Source organism: Ixodes scapularis, unplaced genomic scaffold (assembly GCF_016920785.2).
Source record: "Ixodes scapularis isolate PalLabHiFi unplaced genomic scaffold, ASM1692078v2 ptg000460l_1___fragment_1__unscaffolded, whole genome shotgun sequence".
In the NCBI taxonomy this organism is placed as follows: domain Eukaryota; kingdom Metazoa; phylum Arthropoda; class Arachnida; order Ixodida; family Ixodidae; genus Ixodes; species Ixodes scapularis.
The window spans coordinates 199,763-223,320 of record NW_024609981.1 but is presented as its reverse complement, the minus strand read 5'-3'; the positions used below and the strand labels follow the sequence as shown (position 1 = coordinate 223,320).

General features: G+C 48.7%; 1 pseudogene; it reads left to right on the top strand.

Annotated features, from left to right (window-relative positions):
* The first annotated feature begins 1,508 nt into the window (after positions 1-1,508).
* LOC115318250 lies at positions 1,509-17,826 on the top strand (annotated as a pseudogene).
* Positions 17,827-23,558: the final 5,732 nt, after the last annotated feature.

Sequence of the window (23,558 nt, the reverse complement as noted above, 5' to 3'; positions counted from 1 at the left end):
CTTTCGACACCGTGCTTGACTACCACGAAGGCCGATAGAGACGTCGTGAGCTTGATTGCGTAGCCAACGCACTGCCGCGGAGGGGCCAGGGTACCTGCGCAAGCTCGACCTGTAACGTGTACTACTAGTAAAATAAATAAAGGGAACCTACTCAAGGAATAAAGTGTACGTACCAGACAATGCAGAGGTAATCCATACGGCGTTTATTTGAGCTTAATGTCAAACAAACAGCAGACTCGATCGACGAGCGAGTGACGAGAGGAGAGTCCGCCACCAACGAAGCCACGACCGGCTAGCACCGAACACATTCCCCCGCACCACGGTCCACCCCACAGCTCACAACTTCGAAAATGATAACAGCAAACAACAACGAGGGGAGAAAACTGGCCCTCTATCCCGAAAACAAGGTCAGCTATTCATGCGGGAAGGGTCCACTTCGAAGAAAAGGTCGGGGGCATCCTGTTCTGAGTCAGCAAGGCGCGCCTAGCTGGACTTTGCTTGTGGGCAAAGTCGAGGGAATCACAGGCGAGTTCGGCGGGTCCATGCTTCTTTTTTCGCTGCCTGAACTCGTGATGCGCGCGAACATCTCGGAGAAAAATATTCCGAGTGCCAAAAAAGGAAAAGTTTGACTTTGGATCTTGAATTAAAGTGGATTTTGGATTTTAAAACAGGGTTGCCAAACGCAAGTCTCAAAAGATCACGCGTGATCGCCGAGAAACCGCCAACCGCTTCTCGGTGTGTCTGAACGGGGTCGCTCGCGAACCGCATCCGCGACCGCTTCGCGAACGCGGATCCGCTTCCAGTGTGAATGCGCCATTAGTCCGCTAACGGCTAATGAAACGGCTACATGCCCATTTAGGCGTGACATACGGTGCATTTCGGCATGACAAGAGAGTGACCCTGAAAGTAGCCATGACAGTCCAGCGTTTCCACGTCATCCTAGACCACTTAGGCGTTACAACATAATTTATAGCCATGACATTAAAGGGGCTGTGCAACAATTTTAAGGTTGAAAGAATTTACCGTTTGTATTTTTTATATTGCTTATCGTTCCACAGGTAAACGAAAACATGCATCCTTGACCCGTAATAACGGGATTCCAATGCGTAATCGACAAGAAAAAAACTAATTATTTGCCCGACCTACAGCCACCTGTGGCGATTACAGGAACCGCTCTGTGACGTACTGTGGAGGATGTTGTTTGTAAAGTTAGCGATTTGTGCAATTTTGTTCTCAATTTAAGGTTTATTTTTAAAAATCTTGTCGTTGGAGCGTAAATTAATGCGTAAAAAGTCTAGTTTTATTCATACAATTTATAAATTGTCGTGGCGCCATCTACCGAAAGCCAACGAAACCATCCCACCTGCGCAGCCGTCCGGCCCTCGTGGTCCGGCCACCCTCCGAGTCGTTCCCCGGGTTTGTTTGGTTTTGTCGAGGAGCAAACTGCGAACTTTCGTTTCCGCGCGTTTCTCAACGAACGGTTGTATCGCCCGCCGCGATCACGGGCGATGCCTACCGGGTGCGGTGTTTCGTTGTGCCCGAACCGGAGTCCCCTGTTCGTCCGAACTCCAAATCTCCTGTGCCATCGACTACCGCGCGAGGAACCCCTCAGGGGTGCGTGGTGCCAGAGAATCGGAAGGGAGGATCCAGGAACGTCTGGTCTTCGAGTGTGTTCCCAGCATTTCGATGGCGAACGGGACTACCACTGCATCGCTAGCATCCTTCGTGATGCTGGGCAGACTACTAAGAAATGACACTTGAAGCCCGGTGTCGTTCCTTCTCTTCGCCTGCCCCCCTCCGCGAAGCCTCCCCTCCTCGCAGCGAAAGGCCCAACGCTGAAACGCCGAAGAACTATGGTAAGTGGCGTTCCTACTTCAGTGAATGGTACGCGTTCATGCACTTTTTCAGCAGAAGTTTTATGAGGATATTCGGTTTTCCAAGGTGACAAGCCGAGTGAAGAGACGAACTGCGTCGAGAGCGAGGCAGCTTGCGAGCCTCGCGAGTACTGCTGCCACTGCGGTCCCCGAATGGCCACCCGCGACGCGGCGGTTCAGGCCGTTCCAGAGCAGAAAGAGGCGCCTGCACAGACTCCGAGGCCGCCTACCGTGAAAGGCGCTTCTGTGGGAACGGACCCTTGGCTGGGGAAGCAGTCTGGCGGTAGGCATGAAATAGCAGCCTCGCACCAGTCACCTAGCTGTGTTTGGAGATTTGTGTTGTCCTCTGTCCCCCTTGTTCCCCTTCTCCAGGGATTATTTTCATCTTTCTTGTCCAGCTCGCTTGCACCTTTGCAATTAATTGCATTCTAATTATAGCCTGTATTCGCCTGCTTGTGATTGGTGTCACGTGAAAAAAAAAATAAAGCCTATGCGTGGCTAGTTTGATATGTCGAATTAGGGGCGGATTTGTGGGTCAAGCTTGGAGGGAGGGGGATGGGGGGGGGGGGTTGCACATGCCCCTTTAAACCTCTGTTCTTGATCCCTTTCAGGCACGCAGGACAACTTCTATGCAAGAGCGCTGACAAGCCACTCTGTACAGACTGAGGACTTGCAGCTAGCTGGTGGCAGCAGCGACACCGTAAGAAGCTCCTCAAGCACCAACTCTCCTGTGCCACTACAAAGGCCAGTTCTGGCACCTGCTGACCCAGCGTCCATGGGGCCAGCATTGAGCCCAGCACCAAGCGAGTCGGACGACGAGGACGAGGACGTGGATGACAACGAGGACGAGGATGACAACGAGGACGAGGATCCCACATTCGAGCCGTTTGTCAGAGAGAGCGTTGTCGAGTAAGAATGGTTTTCTCCCTGTATGAAACAGGTTAGGTTCATTGGAACATTTAGGGCCTGGGATCTGTGCAACAAATCAAATCAGCATAGCCATGGTAACTATGATGTGACGTATTTATATGAAGCTGTTTTGGTACAAGACATCAAAACTCCATTAAATTTTGAGAAATTTGTTCTCTGTAGATACAAGTCCAATTTTACCAAACATCTCATATCACAAAAGCACATTCATGCTTAGCTGGCTACTGCTTTTTCCTGCGTTTCAGCAGTCTTGAATCTTTGAATTATGTTGGAAAGTACTGGTGGTTGCAATCAAATGAATTGTGACGAGGAAAAATTGAGTACTCTTTAATTTTTGTCGGCGCACCGAGCAGGAGGGTAGTAGGGTAAGAAGAAAATAAGAAAAGCTCCGAGTGATTACGTTAAAGAATATTCAAACTTTCACAAAGTGCAGATTCATTGCCCGTCGTTTGCAAGCAATTTACATTATGGTGAGCATGAAGCGTCATGATTTATAAGGAAGTCTATAAATTGTAAATAAATTTCAGATCTTAGTCTTTATGAGGTTTGTGCATTCATTCGCAATTACTTTTCAGTGATCATCACGGTTGGATGCGTCCACCCGAAATAAATGGGCAAAATATGCATGTTTTATGGGAGAAAAGAATAAAAAATGAAAAAAGGCTGCAAATATTTCTTAGAAATGAACACCCTAAAATCTCCAGCCCAAATATAATGACATAATGCCCTATTCTTTGATAAGCTGAGCACAGTAATGAGTTCTGAACAGTACACATTTGTAACTTTTACAGGAAAAACACCACCACGGGTGCGGAGCCAGGGTATATGGAGCGAAAGTTCGTGGTGTTCGAGAGCTACCTCCTGCAACTCTTTGAAGTATGCAAGTCTTGCTACAGCCCCTGCAAGGCATCCATCAAGTCGAATGGTACACTGATCTCTGTGTACACCTCCTGCCCTGCTGGTCACACGAACCGCTGGGACAGCCAGCCCTACATCAACGGCAGGGGGGCTGGAAACTTGCTCCTAACGTCCATGGTTCTGTTTACGGGTGCCTCTCCCACCAAGACGCTGCGCCTGTTCCGGATGATGAACATCCAAGTTTTCTCCGTGAAGACTTACTTCAACTATCAGCGGGCAATTTTTGTTCCAGCTGTTGAAGAGGTGATTATGATGACACTTGTTTTTTTATATTACATATTTTCATGTTCAAACGCAGTGTTTAACAAGTAGAAGCTATACGGCAGTTTCCAACATTTCAGTATTGCTTTTTACAGGTGTGGAGAGATGAGCAGAAGCTGCTGCTGGACGAGCTCAGCGACCAGCGGCTTGACCTCGCTGGAGATGGGAGATGTGATTCTCCAGGCTTCAGCGCCAAGTACCTCACATACTCCCTGCATGTGCCACGTGTTAACAAAATCCTGCACTTTGAGCAGGTGCAGGTTGGAGAGGTGAGCAATGGATGAAGCCACCTCCTTACAGTAGTTTTTGTTTGGGGCCCGTAAATCTGGGATGAAGAATAGTACACCCTGATACACAGTGAAGCCTTCAATTATAACTAATGATAGTGACTCAATGCTCCTGTGGCAGAAGGCAGAGCTTCCTTGCTTTTTGTTAATTGCAGCGATTCTAAAAATTGCTCGCTGCTAGCTATCCTTTTAATTCAAATTTTTCAGAAAAAAATCAAATATCATGTTTGATACTGTGGCCATCCCACTGTCTGCTGCATACCTTTCCTGTCTTTCAATTTATTTTTGCATCTCTATCTAGCATGTATTACTACGAAGTTAAACAGACCTCTGAAACAAAATTTCTGTCCGAAGCTAGGTGTTCGCACCTCTTATATCTAAAGAGAAAATAGTGCAGAACTTTTAAGTCTGCAGAATACATGTATATACAGTAGACATAATCATTGCAGCTACTGAGAAGGATTTGCTCCTTTTTATGGTGATTATGCAGTGTGAGGCGGTCCGCTGCAGTGGGCATATGGAGAAGGAAGGCCTCCTGCGCTCCCTGGCCTTCACAAGGGACGAAGGGCTCACGGTGCGGTCCCTAACCACCGACAGGCACCGCTCCATTGCGAAGCACCTGAGGGAGAAGGAGCCGGACATACTCCACTTCTTCGATGTCTGGCATGTCTCTAAAAGTAAATGTCATTTGCTCTGGACCAGCTCAACTTTGCAAACAAACAGCCTACACTGCTCGTCAACATGGCAAAAGTGGGGTTTTGGCGACCCAAGCAATGTCCTACTTGTTGGGAAACAGAGCCCTTTGTCATTGGGTGGGAATGTTCAATGTAAGCAAGCTTTCTAACAAGGCGAAGCTGCCATATATGCGAGCTGTGTTTGTTTGTCTAGTATCACTAAGCTTTTACATTTTGTCTTGTGGATACATAGACATCTTTTCCACTGTAGATCTTCCTGAATGAAAAAGAGAAATGGCTTTAAATTTTTGAGAAATCTCTATTTTTTCTATTTTACATCCACTATCTTAATTATCATTTTTTTTTTGCTTTTTAAACCTGCATTTTAAACACAATATGTTCGAACTAGAGCTAGAACTATGGTATGCTGCTATATGAGACTGCTTTACCCTGTGTACCAGTGGCGCTGCCAGAAATTGTTTTTTTAATGGCATTAGTACCCACGACAGAAAAAAGCTGACGGCGTTCGTATGTGGACAAAACAGTAAAAAGGGAAACGCAACACGTAAAATGGAGGAGTGTATTGAAGGATAAAGGTGAGAGGGAGGCAACATCACAATGCGGAAGCCAATTAGCATGCAAATGGTGGGGTGAGCCTGAACTTGCAGGTGTGTGGAGTGCGCATGCCTTAGTTTGTTCTACAAAAATTAAAAAAAGATCCATTGGTGGATTCTTAAGGAATGCGTTACCATGTCGCCTGGGAAACGCTGCACACGTCCCCTTTGGGAAACGCTAACACTGACCCCGTAACAAAGCCAAGGAGATGCAGCCAAAAATAGAAGCAGCAACAGAGAAAGCCAAAACAGAAAAGTGAACGGTTTAGCGTAAGCGTTTCCCAAAGGGGGTCGTGTGTGCTGTTTCCTAAGGGTTATGCTAACTCATTCCCTAAGGATCCACTAATGGATCTTTAATTTTTGTAGCATAAACCAAGACATACGCGCTCTGCACACCTGCAAGTTCAAACTCTCCTAAGCATCCACATTTTTTTTTTTTTTTTGGCGGGCGGGGGGGGGGGGGGGTGGAAGTTTATAAGCCCTTCCCTTAGCTACACCACTGCTCTGTACTCTTACTTACGTTGCTCACATTACTGTGCTCGCATATGCTGGGCAGTTGGTACAGAAAGCCCCAAATTAGAACAGAATTCCCATTTCCAATTAAAATATTGGAAGCATCACTGACAAAAGGCATGATTATACTTTGTGAGGTGCTAAATATTTCCATGTAGACTAGCTGTTAGAGCAAGAGAGACTATGGCTGACTCTGTGCACTCCTTCAATCGCAGGTGTCAAGAAGAGCCTAAATGCTGCAGGCAAGGGCCAAGAGTGTGGCTTAATTGCTGACTGGGCTCAGCCAGCCATCAACCATATGTACTGGTGCGCTGCAGCAAGTCAGGCCGACGGGGACCTCCTTGTGGATGCCTGGTCAAGCATCACCAGGCACGTGGTGAATGTTCATGTGGGCCACCCTGGGGTCTACACCAAGTGTCTCCACGAGCCGATCGAGGATGGCGAATGGTTGACTCCAGGTGAATAGACATTTCACATATCTTTGACGGTTTTACATCGTATAAATGTGAAAGGAGACGGCCGTCAAGAAAAAATGGACAATATTATTTCTTTAGCTCTTGAGGGGAACATACAAAATATGAAGTGCATTTTTTTACAGCAAGCCCTTTTTGTGTTTCATTGTTTTTCTAGATACACCTGCACATGTCAGATTTGTCGACGTGGTCACAAGCAAGTCCTTGCTGAAGGACCTGCGCCAGCTGTCCCCGGACAGCCAGACGTATGCTTTGGAGTCTTTCCACTCGGTCCTCAATGGCTTCGCACCCAAGTGGGCCGCATTTCACCCGAAAGGCATGCTTGCCAGGTATGAAAATGTAGAAATTACTCAGGAAAAAATCTTTAGGTGCTACATCATGACAAAATATGGAAGGGCTACCTATGTGTGTGATGTGCATTTCTGCACATCACTTACCATTTCAAAATAAAATATGGAGATAGGATGTACAACACTTTCAGTTCTTTCGTTGCTAGTTGATTCATAAGGATTACTACGGTTTCACTGTGCAACATTATATTTCGTTGTCTACTGCTATTCCACGATTCTAACTTTTTTTTTTTAATTGCACTCTAAATTATGCTCTAACAAGTGGACCCGAAAACTAAAAGTGAAAAAAAAGCCTAGAACTCATTCAACGATGGCAACATACTTTGAAGTTGAAGGCTTGGTGGTGCAAGCTAGCACCTGCTACAATGGCCGCTACCATCCATCCATCGCAGGTTTCTCTGTCACCATTTTATAATTTCTTGTCTGTTGATCGCGACTCCACAGGCAACATGTTGTTTGTTTTGGTCTTGCAAATTCATGGTTTTCTTTTTATGTACAAGCTCCAGCACATGCTGCTTGCCTTTTGTTGTGCTTTATTTATGCTTGCATGCTCGAAATTCTTGAGTCACCAATGTGTTATCGAAGGTAAGAAACGCATGCTGTAGGTGCGAGTTTCCCACCTTCGAAAACACGGCGAGCTGCACGCCCAAATGTACACCACCTGTGGGAGAAGCACCACAACCTGTTTGACTGCATCTTCTATTGTAGGACCCGTGTAGCAGCGCTGCACTACAACGAGAATGGCAGCAGGGAGCAGGCCATCACCCAAGCAGGCGAGATGAAGTGGAAGCTCAAGTCGCCCAAGGCCAGAAAAGGGCACCACGCTGCTCATCCAGAGAAGACCCAAGCCACATATGGTAACCTAGAAATAATTTCACTTTGTCGTGCTTTTGAGTGCATTCAAGCATTATGAAAATAATCTTTATAATAATTTCTAAGTGATTAATATATGAACTTTGTAATTATTACATGCTGCTCACTACCCACTTCAACATATTCACAGCAAGATTATCTACAATTGATCAATTTAACTAGATCATGAAAATAAGTGTCATGTGCAGAGCAAAAGATTCCTTGTGATCGTGAATTTATTTTACTGAGACATAACCATGTATCTTCTGTGACAACTCGAATTCCGAGTGCTGTATTGGCTTCAGGGTTTCTCTTTTTCCTTGCGTTTTCCATTTTACCATTTCTGGGGGGGGGGGGGGGGGGGAGGCCTTATTTGTTGTTTCCGGGACCTATACGAAGTGAGTTACCTATTGTTCGAAGAAAAAACTGTGCAGTTGAGGCCAAAAATGTTAGCCTCGCAAACTCCTTTTTTTTTAGAGCAATATTTAACAAATACTAGGTATTTATATCTATTTCATGGTTTACCAATGTGAAGATTATTCAAAACAAAAATTAACCAAAGTGCCAACATTTATTTATTTCTTGATCATGCCCTCAGGGGCCAAAAGGCATTACAGAGGGGGAGAGCAGGTGCTGCCTTTTTTCGTTGTAACTCAGATCACTGCATGTCATTGATTTGCTATCGAAGTACTACAGTTGGCAAGATGATTAGTGTTCAAATTGATTCTGCAGGCTATGTCGCAAAACTCCTTGCTCAAGCTGTGACGGTTTGTGAGGAGATGGGGTCCCTGAGGGAAGCCTTCGAGCTGGATGCGGAGCGACCAGATCCGCCCTGCCTGAGCCACAGCCTCGACAGGCCACCGAAGGAGGACTTGGTGGCAGCCCGGATCAGCCGTTTTGGGAGAAGACCTCCGGGTACACTCCTCCCTCCTCAGACGTAATAGGCTGGTGGCCATTTGTTTTATGGAGGTTGTTGTCTTGCGGGGAAGGAGCGACCAGCCACACCGGAGTCCGGAACCTAAGTGTTTTATTATCACTTCTCTCGAACTGAAGAGATAACCCCGAGCATGCGCACTAGCATGGACGCGTTGCCGCGGGGCACACGAGTGAGAACTGTCGTGTCATCACTACATCCCCCCTTCTAAGTTTTACAAGTCCAAACGTACGGGTCGCCTAACTTGGCGGCCCGACCGAGTCACTCTTATCGGCGTATTGTCCGTCGACGTTGATGTTGAAGGGGAGTTCAAGTTCGTCGGCGCTGCTGTTGGTGCAGGCTCAATTGCGGTAGGCTGTTGTTGGCTCCCTGCACCCAGACTTGCTCTTGCTGTTGAGACCGCCGGACTGGCTGGAGCTGTAGCCGTAGTCTCATTGGTCGAACCGCCAGGATCCGGAGCGTCGAAACCCGCCGGAGACGCATCGAATGGTACCAGGTGCCAGCGGTTGCGTTGCAGGACTCCTGTCCCAGTCTCGACTACGTAGGAGCACGGCCGCTTCGCTGGACTGAGGACTGTTGCTCGGCACCGCACGTCTTGTACCCACACGTCCTCTCCTACGGACAGCGGGCGAAGTTCGCAAGTGGCGTGACAGCGATTGAAGTCCTTTCGCTGGCGTCTTCGGGCCTCCCCGTCTTTTCTTTTGAAGTCCCGTCATGATGGCCACCCCGGCTGCAACGTCTCTGGCATCTTCGGTACCTTTGTCTGCAACCGTCGGCCCATTAGCGGTTTGGACAGGCTGTAACCGCTCACTCCAGGGGTGTCTCGATACACCAGGAGGGCCATGTGCGGGTCCCTTGACTGGTGGAACAACTCTTTCATGGTCTGCACCATATGCTCCGCTTCCCCATTCGCCTGTGGGTAGCGTGGGCTGCTCGTGACATGCTCGAAACCGTAGCTCTGGGCGAACTCGGCGAACTGTCTCGAAGAGAACTGCAGCCCATTGTCTGATACCAGCACGTTGGGGATCCCAAACCGGGCGAATGTACTCTTGACTGCTGCGATGACGGACGTTGAAGTCGTCGACGTCAAGCTGATGACCTCTGGGAAGCGGGAATAATAGTCCACGACGAGCGCGTAGTGTCTCCCCTCGAGCTCGAACAGATCCGCTCCGACTCTCTGCCACGGACGACTGGGAGTCGGTGTGCTGATGAGTGGCTCAGAGCGCTGTACTCTTGTCTGGGTGCACTGCTCGCAGGCTTTCACGAGTTGCTCTATTTCGCTGTTTAGAGTAGGCCACCAAACTGCGTGCCTTGCTCTTGCCTTGCAGCATCCGATGCCCTGATGGCATTCATGTATCAGCTGCAGTATCTCGTGTTTCAGCGAGCGCGGAATGAAGATGCGGCGGTCTTCGAGTAATAAGCCATTGCACACGGTGATGTTCCCACGTTCCTTCCAGTACTCTCTTACATGAACAGGAACTCCGGACACATGTTCTGGCCATCCCTTTTCACAGAAGCGTTGCAGGCCCGAGCAAATGTCGTCTTCTGCTTGGTGCTTTCGTAGGGCTTCCAGGCGGGATGACACGACATCAGCGGCTGCTGAAACCTCTTCGCCGACGAAGAGTTCTATGGAGTCCACCCGACATTGGCAGTGCTGATCCAGTTCCTGCACCGGGGCCCTTGACAGGGTGTCCGCCGTAGCTAAAAGTTTGCCGGGGCATAAAGAACGGTGAACTGGTAGCGCATGAGGCGGATGCGTAGTCGCTGAATTCGAGGTGGCATCAGATCCAACTCTGCAGATCCCAAGAGCGTGACGATGGGGCGGTGATCCGTTTCGACTTAGAAGTCGATGCCTCTCAAATACTGATCGAGGCGCTCGACCGCCCACGTTACGGCCAGGGCTTCTTTTTTGGTCTGGCTGTAGCGTGTTTCGGTGGTTGTGAGGGCCCTTGATACATAGGCCACTGCTCGTCTCTCGCCGGAGGGCTGATCTTGAAGCATGACGGCCCCGAGTCCGTAAGAGCTTGCATCAGCTGAAACTACTGTTGGGGAGGACGGGTCGTACTTGGCCAAGCAGATATGAGAGCTAAGCATGCTCTTTAGCTTCTCAAAAGCAGCTTGCTGGCTTGGTCCCCAGTACCACGAGTTGCGCTGTTGCAGCAGTTCTCTGATTGGTGCCGTGACGTCCGAGAGGTGTGGAATGAAGCGCCCCACGTGGTTCGCCATTCCTAGCAGTCTTCGTACCCCGCTAACGTCCGAGGGTATCGGCAACTTCTGCAGGGCCTTGATCTTTTTGGGGTCCGGGCTGATTCCTCTGGCGCTGACCAACACGCCCAGAAACTTGACTTCTGAGACAGCGAAGCTGCACTTCTTGTTTAGCTTGACGCCTGCCTCGTCGAGCCTTTGCAGCACTTGCTGGAGTCGACGATCGTGCTCGCCCTTTGATGCGCCGAAGACGAGAATGTCGTCGATCATGCTTACAACTCCTTTCAGTCCCTCTAGAATGCGACTCATCTGACGCTCGAAGTACTCTGGCGCTGAACAAATGCCAAAAGGCAGCCTGCGGAAACGGAACCTTCCCATCGGGGTTATGAACGTCGTCAGCTCCTGACTTTCTTCAGAAAGCCTCACTTGGTGGAAGCTTGCAGTGGCGTACAGCTTCGAGAAAACCTTCGCTTGCCCGAGACGTTTGTGGATGTTCTCAACCAAAGGTAAAAGTTGACGCTCCCTCAGTACGACTTGGTTGAGGCGCGTGAGGTCTACGCAGATGCGGTAGCCTCCTCCTGTCTTCGAAACGACGACCATGCCCGCGCACCAGTCTGTGGGGCGGTCAACCTTGCGGATGACTCCTTCAGACTCTAGTTTCTTGAGCTCGAACGACGTCGTGCAGCGGGATCGGGACCCTCCTCGGCACACTTAGAGCGAAGGGCTTGGCACCAGGTCGAAGGCGGATGACGTATTCCTCCTTTAGCTCCCCCAGACCGTCGAAAAGCCTGTCTCTCCGCAGCACCGCTGATGTCGCCACATTGCGGACAAACTGAATGACTCCCAGCGCTTGTATTGCTGGGAAGCCGAGAAGAGGAGGGTGTTGTGAAGGCATGACGTAAATGTCCTGCACGGTCGACTTGTCCCTACATTGCAGCGCTGCGGGGAACGTGCCCAGTACTTTCAGGGGGTGGTTTCCGGGGCCCGTGAGCTCACCTTCTGGTGCACGAAGCTTTTTCGGTACTCCAGGGAATGAACTCGACACCACGGTCACCCCCTCTCCAGAGTCCACTTTGAAGTTCACGTTGTGTCCGTTGACGGCCACGGTTGCGAACTTGGCTCTGGTACGGGCGCCTGCCGCAACTGTGTGCAGCTCGACAGAACCCATGGCTTTTTTTTCGCAGACGGCTTCGAAGTGTCCAACTTTCTTGCACCACCTGCATCTTGCCTCTTTTGCCGGACATTCGGAGCGGGGGTGAGGTGACCTGCCGCAGAACCTGCAGCGTCCGTCGCTTGAGCAAGGCTTGGGAGTCCTCGTTGCGCCTTCCCCCGACAAGTCAGAATGCCGTCGTGACTTCGGAAGACGTTTTCGGACTTTTGCTTCGGAAACCACAATGGCAGGATTTGGTTCCTTCTGGAAAACTTCAGACCGGGCCTTCACGGCGTCTTTGTGAATACGGGACTGAAGTCTCGCGTCCTCGAGCGTGAGCTTTGGCGTGTGACATGCTTGTCTACCAGCTTAGAGTCCAGAAGACCGACGACGAATCTATCGCGGACGAGGCGTTCTTCGACTTCCGCGGAGGTGTAATTGCACTTTTTGACGAGCGTACGTAGGGCAGTGTAAAAGTCGTCTACTGACTCTCCTTCAGCCTGGACGCGACGGTGGAAGCGCACGCTTTCGTAGACTTCGTTGACCGGGTGGATGAAGTGGTCGGTGAGCTTCGTCTTTACCGCTTGAAGAGAGCACCAGTCGTCGCTTGTCAAGGCCAACATGTCTAGGAGTTGACGAGCCTCACGGGAGCCCATGGCGTACAGCAGTGTCCTGACTTGCACTTCGCCCGGCGCCTGGTAGAGCCCAGAAGGGTAGCAGTAGTCGTCGAACAGGAAAACCCATTCCTTCCACTCGCCGGGGTTCGAAAAGTCAAACTTCGGAGGTGGCTGAATGCCAGCAGCGCAGAACTGCGTAGGCTTAGTGTCTTCGTCCGCCATGGCGGGCGTTGCAGGATGTGCCACGCCGACGGCTCACTCGCTGCGTCGCTCCTTCGGGAAGGATCCCACTTCTGACACCATGTCTCGCGGGGAAGGAGCGACCAGCCACACCGGAGTCCGGAACCCAAGTGTTTTATTATCACTTCTCTCGAACTGAAGAGATAACCCCGAGCATGCGCACTAGCATGGACGCGTTGCCGCGGGGCACGCGAGTGAGAACTGTCGTGTCATCACTACAGTTATGTTCTTCATTTGTGTTTTTTTCAACTTGGCTGGTGCCTTTTGAGCATTGTGACTTCTTGGGGCGCTGCTGCTGTCTTTTTCGGCCTGTGCTTGTCCTCTGCTGTCGCTGTAGCGAGCTTGGTCATTGTGGTGTCGCTCACCAGGTGTGACAGTGTTTCGACCGCATGCAATTCGGCATCATGTTCCTCAGGCACGGGTTGTGAGTCTCTTGGGGCCGGTACGCGTGACAACGCATCTGCAAGTACTAGCTGCTTGCCTGGAACGAATTGAAACTTGTAGTTATACTTCATCAGTCCGAGAAAAAAGCGCTAGAGGCAAGGGTGCATGTCCCTTACATTCTTTTTTGCAATAGCGATGAGGGGTTGGCTGTCCGTTTCCAAGGTTATGGGTCTTCCATAAATGAAATCGTGAAACCGCTCACAACCAAACATGCTTCCCAGTGCTTCCTTTTCAATTTGGGAGTACCGAGATTCGCATTCTGTCAGCACTCGGGATCTATAAGCTACAGGCCTCCACTCTGTGTCATGGCGTTGGAAGAGAGCTGCGCCAAGGCCATAGCTGGACGCATCCATGGGCACTTTGGTGTCCAGTGCTTCATTGTAGAAGGCAATGAAGCACTGAATACTAAACTCGTTGTCATGGTTGGGGGTCCACTCGAATACCGACTCCGTCTTGAGCAGGTTCCGTAGGAGGGTGGTCTGATCCAAGAATCTAGGCAGGTACTTGCTGAAATATGTGAACACACCCAGCATGCATTGAACATCCTTCTTGTCTTGGGGAACTGGCATATTTACTACGCTGTCCACCAAGCTCTTGTCAGGCTGTATGCCAAGTGCACTGATCCTGTGTCCCAGGAAAACCACCTCCTTCACGCCAAACCTGCATTTCTCCGCGTCCTACGCGAGTCCTCCACGACTGGCCGTCCGTAGAGCGTGCCTCATGTTCGGCTTCCATGCCCCCCGTGATGATAATGTCATCTATGTAGACTTTTACACCTGGCAAATCTTCAAAAACCTGGGACATTCTTTTTTGGAAAACTTCGGGTGTCGAGGCGATGTCGAAAGGCAGTCGTTTGAAACAATAGCGCCCAAAAAGTGTGCCAAACATGCACATTTTTTAGGTTTCGTCGTCCAGGTGAATTTGATGAAATCCTGAGTTGGCATCTAGCCGTGAAAAAACTGTTGCGTTTTTCAGGTCTGCCTCAATGTCTTCTCTTTTTGGCATCTGGTAATGCTCTCTCTTGAGGCACTCATTTATGTGGCTTGGGTCTATTCAGACTCTGATTTTGCCATCCTTTTTACGGACAATTAATAGTGGGCTTACCCAGTCAGTGGGTTCGCTCATTTTGGTGATGGCCTCGGTGGCTTCCATTCTGTCCAGCTCTCTCTTTAGTGGTTCCTTCAATGTGTGCGGTACTCTTCGCGCCGGCTTAATAACAGGCTGAGAGCCGTCCTTCAGGACCATCTTGTAAGGGTTTTTTTATACAGCCGAGGCCCTCGAAGAGCTTCGGAAAGTCCGAAGCAACCTTCCGCTCCAGGTCTGTCTTTTTTATGACGCTGTCGCATCTACCTTAAGTAGGACCTTTTGGTTAACCACTGACGCTTCCACCAGCCAGTCGGCTTTGTCTCCTGTGACAGCTTGCACTTCCAGCACCGCAAAGTCATCATGTTCGCACGTGACGCAGTCGGTTGCCCTTTGATCGTCATGCCCGTACACTCGCGATCTGCAACTTGCTGCCCAGTGATTTTGTCGATTGCACCTGCTGCATTTCTGTGCTTCGACTTCTTTCTGCGATGCCGACACTGGATCGAGGAGGTGCTCTGGTGCTTCCCAGGCCTTTTTGTGAGTTTCTGTTAGCTCAGCTGTTTTGCAGAACTGCACAGGCTTCTCTAAAGTTAAGCTTTCTTCACGAAGCATGCGCTCCCGTAGTTTTTTGTCAGCGGTTCCGTAGACAATTTGGTCACGCGTCATCGAGTCGGCGAGGGTACCAAAGTTGTAAAATTGCACCTTGAGTTGGAGGTCCCGAAAGTATTTTTCAAACGGCTCACCTTCTTTCTGCATCCTAGACCGGAATACGTAGCACTCATATGTCTCGTTGCAGCGAGGCGTGCAGTAGGTCTCGAACTTCTCAAGGGAGGGGGTTGTAGCTTCCGCATTCTGCATCTGTGCACTGGAAGGTATTGCACACTTCCAGAGTGTCCGGTGCTACGATGTGTAGGAGTATTGCCGCTTTTGTTTCGCCGAGCGTGGTTTTTCTGGCTCCGTGGCTTCCAGGAACAGCTCCAGCTGTTGGCAGGATTTTTTCCAGTTCTGGGAAAGGTTTTCGCTGAGTCCGAGTCCCCCTGGAGGCTTGAATCCCTCCGTAGCTTGTGTTGTGGCTTATGTCGGTGCAGGGACAGCCAGTAGGACACTTCTGACACCATGTATTGGGAACCAGCAAGGAACCAAGACGACAGTGTGAACCGAACGAACGTCGACCCTTTAATGGCGGCTTGGGCGCTCGTGCCTCAAGTCCCTATATGGGGTGGCCAAGTTGCCAGACCATGTTGCTGGCTCTGCCGTCACAATGTGCTTCTGTGATTCTGCTGCCAGCAGGGTCTTTCCAATAACCTGCTCTAACATCAAATGTGCTGAACCACGTTTCTCCAGCCATTTTTCCTAGGCATTAATTGTTGGCATCAGGACTCATTCCCTCGGGATGCAGCTGTTTTGGACAATGTAGTCGATGCAGATGCACAGTCCACCATTCTTTTTGGCCATGACTATGGGTCCATATCGTTCTGTTAGGTCAATCATTGTGTTACATTCGTTAAACTGCAACTCAGACAAACAGTACAGATCGTTCACAGTGAAAATGTGTTTGTTTCTGGGAAGCATTCTCTTTATATAATGGTCATGATGCGTTGACATTACCGATAAGATGATGATGAGTACATTCTACCAGCAATAGGCAGTGGCCCCAAATAGCAAGACGACTTCAGGGTTGACTTGTCGAGTCTTGGCCATCTCTACCTATGCTTGTAAAATTATTTGCTGTTGGAGTGGTTTGAGCTGAAGTATGGAGGATGTTGTAATGTCTAAAGGGTGCTCAGCAGTAGTTCAGTTGAAAGCATTTATTCATGATCCAAAAACCCAGTGTAATTCCCGGATGGGAATTCGTGACGAATTCGTCCAACGACGCAGGCTGGCAGAACACGTCTGTTGCGACGCCCCAGCCTCTGCCACATCCAGCGCACAAACTGTTTGTATGCCACAAAGCGAAGCCTGCAAAATTATAGAAAACGGAAATTGGTAACTTGCCAGTGTGACACATGATTATAAAGTAGCAGTCAAAATTCACGCTCCCATGGTTATACACCTGTAAATGATGGTGAGATGTATGCAGGAAGAAGAAAAATTTTTGAAGTTATCAATATCCACAGGGATGTTGATAATGCAAAGGTGCAAGCAAGCTGGACCAGAATAACAATAATCTCTTAAGAAGGGGAGCAAAGGACAAACACACATCTCCAAAAACAGCTAGGGGACTGATGTGCGACTGCGAAAATAACGGCTGGTCCTGGTATCGAACCAGGGACCTCGTGCTCCATTGGCAATGGAGAGTTCCCTGGTTCGATAGCAGGATCAGGCAGATTTTTCAGTCTCGGGATTGTCACCTAGCTGAGTTTGTCCTTTGTTACCCTTCTCTAGGGATTATCATTATCACAGCGATGTGCTGGTCGAAAAACAGTGGACCACTGGGAATTGAATGATATTTGATAAGTGCCTGATTGTACTGTATGTGGTGCAAGATGCTTGAGTGCACGTAATAAAACACATTGTGTCAATTCTGTCTGTATAGTCATTCATAAGCAAGCTATAAAACAGTTTCTTAAATATATAATGCAGTGGGTGTTTGGGAGCAAAGGTAACTGTTTTTCTCACGACAACAAACTACTAAGCATTGCCGAAGACTCTCTCCGTCCAAATGCAGCACTAGTAGTTGGAACTAAATGCCAAAGTTCTTCGCTATGTCTGACAAAATTATAAGCAATTACTAACGCAAAATCATTGTTTTTCTTTTCTCCTAAACACCCACATGAAAAATGAGCCGCCGCTCTTTTTGGTTATAGAATAGTAGAATTTCTAACAACTGTAAAAGAAAGCTGAACCAGGGAAAGGCTGTGACTACACTGCTCGAGTTTGCCAATGCATCTTGAAAGACATTAGGAATTTAGAAGTGATCTTTGAGAATGTGTTACTGGAACCATTTCATTTCTTACTGGTGAACACACCACATGGAGAGCCCTAAAAGCAGAAAACAGCAGGGGTCAGCCCTTCTAGAGGGTAACTCGGACGTAAGTATAAACCACAGATTGTATGCGACAAAAATACTGAATACGTCATCCTGGCCCTTCCTTGGATGGCACTAGAAATACTGTCGCTCAAGAAATGTTTGGCGGCATGTCAGCTGAATGGAAAAACGTGCGATCGCAAGTGCATGCTTGGCGACCAGCTTTTTTTCGATTTCAGGGGAACTACGCACATCGGTTCTCCCGGCGACGGGTGCAGACCTGCCTCCTCCAAAGCCCAGAATGCCACGTTTAATACTCCAGGTTGGAGGCAGATCGACGCGAAGTCTGCGTGTTCTGTCACGCATCCCTCCGGCTGGGTTGCGACCGCAGGCGGGCAGTCGCGGCAGCACACACACTCTCGCGACGTCGGCATGACTCCGCACCGCTTACAAGAGCACCTGTGATTAGAATGAAATAAACGTCATACAAAAGCAAGCTCGAAATAGCCTACGCAAGTTATTAAATGTGACGTGCAGTTATTACCATGCTGTTGTGGTAAGTCGCCAACCGTCTGGGTCTGGACTTGGCTTCGGCGGAGGTACCGACTCATGATCGGGCGACCGCTCTCCGCGCTGCCGTTTCGGTGGCGTGCCCGTGTAAGCGATCAGTCCGATAGATTCGGTATGATTGAGCATCTTCCGCTCGACATCGTTTAAGTCATCTCTCCAACGCGCCATGCTGGTTGAGAACAGGGTTGACATTACCGAGTACCAGAAAACAGCTATGGAAAACAGAGCCCAAACGGAAAAGACGTAAACCTCCAGAAGCGTCACTGCGCACGTGACTCGGAAGTACTCTGTCGCCTATGCACGAGTTGAGAGGCGCCGGAAACTTCGATCTTTGCTATTTTTTTAAATAAAAACTAGCGCACGGAAAAAGAAACGGTTTTTTGCTCTTGGATCTAAAAGTAACCGAGACCAACCCTCACAATTATTTGGCCGAAGTTGGAAAATCATTGCACAGCCCCTTTAAGAGCTCCTCACATCATTGGTGCTACAAGCTGTTTGTCACGCTGATAATGTAACGTCGATAGAAATGAGTAACGGCTAAATTAAGAGCACAAAAATAATAAACGTACAATTTCAAAGTTAGGGCCTTGCCGGGGGCAGCGTGCATTGGCAGTGCTACGAGCACAACAAACCGACAAAGCGCCGGTCCCGGGGCCCGAGCACGGTTGACTTCTTCCGAATGTGCAATATTTTGCCTCGTATCAATATATGTTTCATTGTCTTCATATTTGTATGTGATTTGTCATCTGTGATTAACAAAACATTATTTATAAACAATTAAAAAAATTGCTATTGTGTTTTTAAGGCTTTGCTGAAACATCTCTCTCTCCTCATATGGAACTCATGCAGTAAGGCACGCCCACGGGTGTACGGCAAAGCTTATATGCCTTGCAAGCGAACTCAAGGGTGTACCTTGCGGGTGAGGACGTCAAAACAATACCTCGAAACAGAGTAACGGGCGAGACACATGCGCGAAATATCCATCCGATCCGACGTCCGATCTGGCAATACGACTGCCTGATCCGAAAAATTTGGTCGCTTCAGATCTCGGATCGGCGATCCGGCGTGCGTCCAACGTGCGAGATAGTTTCGCACGGAGGACGGACTGTCGGAAGCGTCCAGCCAATGACAGCACAGCTAGCGCGGATGTCATGATGAGGTACTGGGTCTGGCGGGGCGAACAAGAAAACAGGACGGGCGACGGAAAGCCGGACGCGTGGATCCCGCTGACCCATTCGAAAAAGATGGCCCCGCCAAAGAATGCGCGCACTAGCGAGAACAAGCTCCTAACTTCGCTTGTGCGAGCTAAACCGTCAATCAGGGACCAGAGATCTATGAACGCGGACCTCCGCTGGAGTGCTTGGAAGTTGGATCTCCTGGGCGGAGCCGAACGGATTGTCGTGTCGCTTGCAAGGTCGGAAGCGTGTGTCTCAAATCGGAGCGGCGTTCGGACTGTCGGATCGGACGATTCTGCCGTCCATGTATCTTGCCCTTAAGTGAGTGTATTTGGTGGTATTTATATGCACGAGGCGCGTAAATAGCAGTCGTCGCACGTGCACAGTCTTAGGTATACTTCGTTTCAGCCAGACTTGTACACGTTACTGAAAAATAGTAAGGAATTACATTTACAATTACTCAAGGCTAAATTGTAATTTATTACAATTACAATTACCCTCCCATAAAAGTAACTGACCGTTACCACAAGAAGTAATCCGTTACTTTCGTGGCGTTACTTTTAACATTATTGTTCTCAAGTAAGAAACAAAGGGAAGAGGGTTATTCAGGTTCTTATTGTTGCAACGTGTTTCATTTAATGACCTTGAGTATTTTGAGCAACAGCTGGCTCTCGAAAGTCTCGTCAAACATCTAGCGGTATTTCTTACTCAATATGTCGACTGCTACGCTGAACACCATTTTAGCTGAGGCACTGGATGGGAGTGCCAAATTGTTCCTCACGAATGCTTCATTTTCTGCATTGAGCTTCTTCAGCGAAGAAATGGAAGTACTATTTACCTCGAGGATAGAACAAAGCTTCGTCGTTGCAGCCGTTGCCTAATATTCGAGAGATTTAGAAGATCCTTCCGATACCTCCGATACCCGCGATAACGGTACCTAATAACGATATGATGGATGCGCAAAGACGGCGGCGAAGTATCCGATGTCTTTATCGGAGTCATCGGACCGAGCTACTAAAATTCTCCGTTGTCTAAATCGCGAAGCTGTGGAAGCCATCAATAGCAAAACATAGTTGTAACAGTAAGGTGATAATTAAATAATAAATAAGGTTTGGCTCGATATTCTTCTTCCTTTGGTTCTGAACAGTTCGAGCCTCACTTCAGACGTTGGTGAATAAAAAAAGTTTCCAATATATAAATATAAGTAAGAGAAGAAAAAGAAGGACACTCATAAAAACAATTAATTAGAACGTCGGTTAAACCAGGGAAATGTATACGCACGTTTGCCGTGTGTACCTTTCTTGGTGCAGTTCAAAAATGCACGGAGCACGAACCGACTGCAGTTTACTCCGGTGTTCTCCAGATAGACGTCCGCTGATGCCACGGGCAGCAAAGGGTAGAGTACTAAGTAAGCCGCGCTATGGCCCCACTCACGATTTTCACTCTCTCCTCAAGCCGAGAATATCACGTCTACGTCAACCACCATTATGTTTTATTTGTAAAAATATCTACTTGAGACAAGATGCGTCCTGCTGGGGCAAAACCGGAAGAAGTAGAAAGGAAGACTATTAGCATTTTCTGAGTGCTCGTAACAAGCTGAGTAGGCTGTAGGTAGCGTCCGGCTGGCGTGCAAACTCTGTTTAAAATCGCGTCATTTTGGAACTTCCAAGCGCGGATGCGCACATTTTGGTATGCCAGTTGTCGTGTAATATTATGCTAGATAAAAGGACTCACGAGGTCCAATTGCGCTGTTACCTGCGTGCAAATAAAAAAAAAATTATTGGGAAAACTGTGTCTGATTGGCCGGTCTCTTTGGCGAAAAGTAAATCCGGTGGCTGTACCTTTTTTACTATACACAAGTTCGTACTGGTGTAGGCCTTTAGCGACCGTGAGTGGAAGTCTGAAATAATAAATAAAACGTGCTCTCCTGCCACAATACACGCAGTAGTTGAGGGTAGTACTGCCAGCTGACTCAACTGCTATTTAAGTAACGGAAAAAAAGATATGCTAGTTGATCATTTAGCAAAATAGAACGACAGAGAGCTATAGGCTGATTTTGGAGTAGCCACAACTATTCTAAGAACGCGAACCACTTCAAACGGCAGCCACGAGCGAGAGTTCGATGTTCGTTAGAGCCCGCCGATACAGCCCAAAGATGGAGAACGGCAACCTCCCGGTTTGTCGTCTGCTAGCGGAGTCGCGCGCGTGCCCTCTCTCTCGTTTTATCCCGCCGAACCCGCTGAACTTCCCGGATGTGTGGAGAGGGCGCTGCGGTCGCACAAAATGGTGCCTCCCAGAGAGCGCTAAATGGAATGGTGTATTAGCCCCGAGAAGTTCGCCTGGCGCCCCCTTACGGCGAACCGGGGTGACGTCACGGCGAGGAGAGAATTTTTCCCCGACTCACCCCGCTCGCCCTGTGGAGGCTGTGACGACGCCAGCTGTCGGCGCGCTCGTTTCTATTTAATTTTTTTTTGGCGTGTTTTTCGTAGGAAGTGTAAATTTTTATATATGCCTTTATTGAGGTATGGCCTGTAGCTACAGGCGAAACTTCAACGAACATTTTAATCATGGCTGACAGGCCAGGCAACGCATGAACCACAGCTGGTATGGGAAAATAAAGAAATATGGCCACAATTGCAGGGGCATCACTACAGATTTACATCTAGCACAATAAACGCTGCTGATGGTCCGAATGAATCGGCAAATTATATATACTATTTTTTTTTTTGTATCTGTGTCTTTAAACAAGATCGCCGAAGCAGAAAAGCTGATGCTGCTCGAGCAACGTGCTAAATACAGTCTCGGCCATGGGGAGAGAATCACAAGTAAGACAGCCCAAGTGCAGGGGCAAAGTAAGAAAACAAACAAGGAACATTTATTATATACATTGCTCGCACTTGACCTTTGCTGGATTCGGATAGTATTTCAATGGACTACACGGGTGATATCTGTGGACTTGTTTATATGAATCCTCAAGTAATATATAACAAACGTAAGTTATGGTGCCTAGCTCGTTATTAGTCCATTAAGCCCTAAAATTGAGATTTTACTTAAATCGAATTGTCCTGAAGCTAAAGTACCAGAAGCTTTTCTCACGCAGACTGTCGCCCTTCACAGGTTCCACATTTTCTGCTACCAGTGCTGCATCTACCACTGGACAGACGTTCGAATGCTTGCTTTTACTCCTGTTTTCCTCTGTTGTCAGAGAGTCCAGTTGCAGGGAGTTTGGAGGCTGAGGAAGCTTTTGGGGACCGGCGGCAGTGACTCTTAAATGGAAATGACAATTCAGACTAAACGGTGTATTTTCTGAATACCAAAGGCTGGAATAAAGAATGTCAGGAAAACGTATAAACATTCCAAATTACGGCACTATTGCTGTGCATATTTTGGGCAGTTTACTACATATCATAGAGGAAACTGGGGGAAATTCGGCCGTTTTTGCTGCTACCATACAAACTAATTTCCAGTAATTGTGAATCCTCTAAGAAATATGCCTGCATACGCGTATAAACTATATAATTGATTCAGGAAGATGCTACATTTATGTAAAACAACCCTGTTCCGTGAGCACTTCAACGATCATCAGACGCAGGGCCTTTAAAACGTCTGCAAACCAGCGCATGCAGAGTGGCAGCGCAGAGTCGGGGTCGCGAGCTAATTTGCCGACTACCTAAAGGCCCATGATATAAAGGCCGCTTCAGATGCCTTGAAAGCGGGATGTAATATCGTCCTAAATCATGAACATGCAAGGAACAGAATTCCAGCGTCTGAAACACTTGCGTCACCGCTTCACCGACCCCTCTCAAGATTGCCTTGCGTCGTGTGGACGGACGGGGAGGTTCATCGGCGTAATTGCCTCCGCCGATAGTTTTCGGGATTTGTAACCCAATTTTAAAGGTAAAAGGGATAAGCAGGCTTATAAAATGTACGGAAGCACGTTAATATCGGCCTAACTCAACGTCTTGCACATCGGGTAAACGAAGTCCGGCTCCTCGAAGAGCTTGCGGCACACAACGCCAAACCAGGAAACCGGTGCTGGGAAGCGACCCGATGCGAGATTGCGGAGCGGGGTACTCGCGCTGACGTCACGGTACACCTCACCCAATCAGGGCGCGGCGACCGCAGCGACGCTTGTGTTCGCTCTCGGGGCTATATGGTTACAAGTCAAGAAGGTAGGAGAAGCTCCTCCCACAAGTGTGATGCGCCCGTTTCAAATCTCTCCGCAGTCGAAAGAAGAGTTCCCTGGAAACGCTCCTTGTTCCGCTTCAATGGATTCCCACTTGTCTCCGATCCCACTTTTTAAGAAAGCGACCTTTTTATTCAACGGAGTGGGAACCGAGCCCCTGAAAGCAGCCTTTGTATCCATCGGGGGGGAAGCTAATCCCCGAAAGTCGTATTTGTTTCCGTCGGTGGGGGAGAACTC